The sequence below is a fragment of the Tupaia chinensis genome, unplaced genomic scaffold (genome assembly GCF_000334495.1).
Source record: "Tupaia chinensis unplaced genomic scaffold, TupChi_1.0 Scaffold000395_1, whole genome shotgun sequence".
Taxonomy (NCBI): Eukaryota; Metazoa; Chordata; class Mammalia; order Scandentia; family Tupaiidae; genus Tupaia; species Tupaia belangeri.
In genome coordinates this window covers 605927-610312 of record NW_006159897.1, presented here as the reverse complement: position 1 = coordinate 610312, position 4386 = coordinate 605927, and the positions used below count along the sequence as shown (strand labels likewise).

At 42.3% G+C, this 4386-nt stretch overlaps 1 protein-coding gene and 1 non-coding gene across 2 annotated transcripts in view; one reads left to right on the top strand and one right to left on the bottom strand.

Moving 5' to 3' along the window:
- Positions 1-4386, bottom strand: part of CUNH12orf56 (chromosome unknown C12orf56 homolog) — a 111160-nt gene that overhangs the window by 73189 nt on the left and 33585 nt on the right. The window lies entirely within an intron of this gene.
- Positions 648-753, top strand: LOC114008816 (U6 spliceosomal RNA). Its single transcript, XR_003550316.1, has one exon. It is a non-coding gene; the product is annotated as a U6 spliceosomal RNA (small nuclear RNA).

Genomic DNA, 4386 nt, shown 5'->3' with positions numbered 1-4386 from the left:
ATGTGCATGCATGCCCAAAATCCCAAGAGGAGAATGGAGAAGGAATTGTGGCATAACCATCCCCCTCCTTGAGGGGAGGGCAGTTAATTTCTTGCTTTCTGACTCTCTATCTCTCTGGCGCTTGCCCTATAGCAAAAATGTCTCTAAAAAAAAAAAAGCTCTGGAAAAAATTAAGTATGAGTTTATTTGGGTGCAATGTAGAATCTGGCTTCCTTAACCACTAGACCACAGAGCTAGTCCAAGATCTGACTTTTTAATTTTGCCAGTCTAACAGCTATGAAATAATTTTATCTTTTTTGTTGTTTGAATTTCATTTTCCTGATTGCAAGTGAGAGGACCAAACAAGAATTTTTCATGTTGTGATCACTTCTCTTCCCTCTATACCACAGCTAAATGTGATGGTAAAATGAAGGGGAAAAAAGCCCCAAACTGTAGTCAACCAAGTGTAAGCTTCATCACTCATTCTATTTTTGCATAGAAAAATACATCATGACTTTCCCGATGACCTAATACATTGACTCTCAACTAATAATCCAGACCAAACTCCCAATATTTGTCAGGCCTGGGTTACGAAGAGGTCTAGGCTATTATGTGGAGACGGAAATGAGCCCAACTAAGTATAAAGCAGTGCGTTAAATGCTATAATGGTGCTCGCTTCGGCAGCACATATACTAAATTGGAACGATACAGAGAAGACTAGCATGGCCCCTGTGCAAGGATGACACGCAAATTCATGAAGCGCTCCCTACTTAAAAAAAAAAAAATGCTGTAATAGACATAGTTCACAATGCATGCCTGCAAAAATGGACTTGTCCTTCAAAAATCCTTTTTGCTTCTGCAAAGCAATAACTAGCATCGATCGCCTCTTTTGTCCTATTCACTGTGCTCAATGTATCACATGAATGATTTATTTGATCTCACGACAACCCTGAGAAATCGTTACGATTATCTTCTCCATTTCACAGATGAAAGAACTGAGACCCAGAGAGGCTAAGTAGTTTCTCTGCATTGGTGGCAGAACTGGGATTAGAAACCAGGCAGTCTGAATTCAGAGCCTATGTTCTTAAGCCCCATACACTATTCTACCTCCTTAATTTTTTTTTTTTTTGAGAGGTTTTTGCGGTAGGGCGTGTGCACTCGCCAGACAGAGAGAGAGAAAGAGAGAGAGACAGAAAGCAAGAAATCACCTCCCAGGGGGAAGGGCCACGCCGCAATCCCTTCTCCTCCATTCTCCTCTTGGGATCTTGGGCACGCACGCACCCGGTGTGAGTTTTAAGCCACCGGGTCCAGGACTCGAACCGCAGTCGACCACATGGGAGTCCAGCGACATAGCCATTACGGTAACTGCTGGTCCCTCTCTACCTCCTTAATCTATTTCTTTTACCTCTCCTTCCTTCCCCCTAAGCAAAGTCAGAGAATATTACAGAGTTATGGGCTTTTGAAAAATCAAGATACTGTGTACACTCATGGCATCCTAGAAATACCTCTAATAGAGATGCTACTGTTTTGAAATACCATGTTCAAATGTCTGTCTCTTTCTTTAAAATAGGATAATATTCTTTTTTTTTTTTTTTTTTTTTTTGAGAGAGAAGTTTTTGCTATATGGCACGTGCACTTGCCAGAGAGACAGAAAGCAAGAAATCACCCCCAAGGGATGGCTAGGCCACAATCCTTTCTCCTCTTTCCTCTTAGGATCTTGGGCATGCACGCACACACGCCTGGCATTTTTAAGTTACTGGGTCTGGGACTACATAGGAGTCCAGCAACATAGCCATTATGCCATCTGCTGGTCTCTATCTTAATATTCTAACCCTACGCTAACTGCTGGTCCTGGATCGTATTCTTTTTAGACTGCATAGCACAAAGTAGGTATTCAATAAATATCTTAGTAAATAAATTAATGCTCTCAAATCACCAAGGATGAGACTATTATTGATGTGATCATCTCAACCACTTTGAAGGAAAAGTCTATGGCAGGTCAAGAGACCAGGCTATGAAAGGTGCATTTACTGCCTGTTCAAGAGGCCTCATAAGGGACCAGCAGTTAGCGTAATGGCTATGTCGCTGGACTCCCGCTGGGCGCATATGCGTGCGTGCCCAAGATCCCAAGAGGAGAATGGAGGAGAAGGGATTGTGGCATGGCCATCCCCCCTGGGGAGTGATTTCTCACTTTCTGTCTCTATGTCTCTCTCTCTCTGTCTTTCTGGCGAGTGCACATGCCCTATAGCAAAAACCTCTCCAAAAAAAAAAGTGTCTAACCTTTGAAGGGCTTAAAGAACAGTATTTTGATGCACACAAGAGCAGAACTCTAGAGAATTCTTTCAAAAACAACTTTTAAGAAAACACCAGTCTTTATAAAAAAAGCTCTGCCCAAGTAATCTAGGATACTCTGTCTTTAAAGAGATGAACCAGGGGCCAGCAGGTGGCGTAGTGGTTAAGGGCACTGGACTCCCACATGGCCAACCTCTGCATCTCCTGGACCTGGTGGCTTCCTTTCTCACTTTCTCTTTCTCCTCCCCACCCTCCTCTGTCCCTCTCTGGTCAAATTAAAAAAATAAATAAAGTTAAATAATTATTTTAAAAAATAAATAAAATAAAGAGATGAACCATATCAAACACCTATGATATCTCCACGTATTCTCTAAGTTTTCGACTGGAAAAGAAATCTTACTTGTACCCTCCCTAAAACACATGTTCACTTCCAACCTGACTTTTTGTTGCTGTTACTTTTAAGTTTGCTTTTTTTTACCCCTTAAGAGAGAGAGTAGAATGTTATCTGCACATTTGCAGACTTTTCCCCGAAACGTAGCTGTAACATATGATATGAAGTAAATGGAGAAATCTGGCCTAATGTGGAACAAGGAGGGCTGGACCCGGAAACAGAGATGTTGGCTTAGGGGCCTCACTGCAGTCCAGCAACCACAGAACAGTAAGAGGAAGGCGGAGTGGGAACCTGAGCCAACTGAAAGTTCAGTAACAAGAAGACAAATTTGTATAGTAAAGTGAGAAAACTTCTGAGAATAGAAAAGGATGTCTGAGGAGATGGCCTTAGAAAAGACAACATGCCCCTAGAAACGGAGATTGAATAGTTTATCTTTCAGGAAGGAGGAACTGGCTCTAAAACACACAGCTGCCTGCAGCCCTGCCTATGGACTAGCCCTTCTGTCTTTCCTTCCAGATAGCTGTTCTTTCCTTCCTGGAGAAAGGAGGGAAACTGTTCACCCATCTCCCGTCACGCTGTTCCACCTATGGAACAGTCCACTCTGTACATGTTCCTTAATAAACTTGCTTTCACGCTTCCTCAATATAAATAAATAAATAAATAAAGCTGCCTGCACCTGAAGTGACTGAGCAAGCGGTTCGGACGTAACGTGGATAACACAGAAATCACGAAAGCTCTTGGTACTAAGGACCTAATATTCATAGAGAATGACTGGTCAACTACATCTGTGGTTATTAATCAGTACCAGGTAATTTGGTAACATCCATTTTGTTTTGTTTTGGTTTTGTGTTTGTTTTTAGAGAGATTTTTGCTATAGGGTGAGACAGAGAGAGACAGAAAGGGAGAAATCATCCCCCAGGAGGACGGTCACACCACGGTGCTTTCTCCTCCATTCTCCTGTTGGGATTTTGGGCACACACGCACATGCATCTAGTGCGTTTTAGGTGGCCAGGTCCGGGACTCGAACCACGGTCGACTATGTGGGAGTCCAGTGATGTGACCATTATGCCATCTGTTGATCCCATGAGATCCATTTCTCACACACCTGATGGAGTTTGCTACAAGTTACTGACCTTCAATAACTCTAGAATTATTAAAGACCCAGAAATTTATGCATTTATGTTTGAATGATTATATTTATTTCTCATGGAAACAATTGTTTTAAAAGATTACCCACTTTAAAACACTACTAACAGGAAATACTTCCACATTTATCTTCTATGGCTGGGGGCACACATTACCACAAACTTGGTGGCATTAAACAACACAGATTTATTCTCTTACAGATCTGGATGTCAGAAGTCCAAAATGGGTCTTTAAAATAAAAGTGTTGGCATCCCTTCTGGAAGCTCTAGAGGAAAATCTGTTTCCTTGCCGTTTGCAGATTTTAGAGGCTACCCACATTCTTGGCTCATGGCCCACTTCTACTTTCAAAGCTAGTAATGGCTGGGGAGGTCTTTGTCACACTATCACACTAGCGCTGCCTCTTCTGCCTCCCTTCTTTATTTTTAAAGGTGTAATCACATGGGCCTGCAGGTGGCGTTATGGTCAAGAGCCTGGACTCTGACATGGCCGACTATAGTTGAATCCCAGACCGGGTGGCTTGCATTCTCACTTTCCCTTTCTCTCTCTCACTCTGTCCCTCTCTGGTCAAATTAAAATAA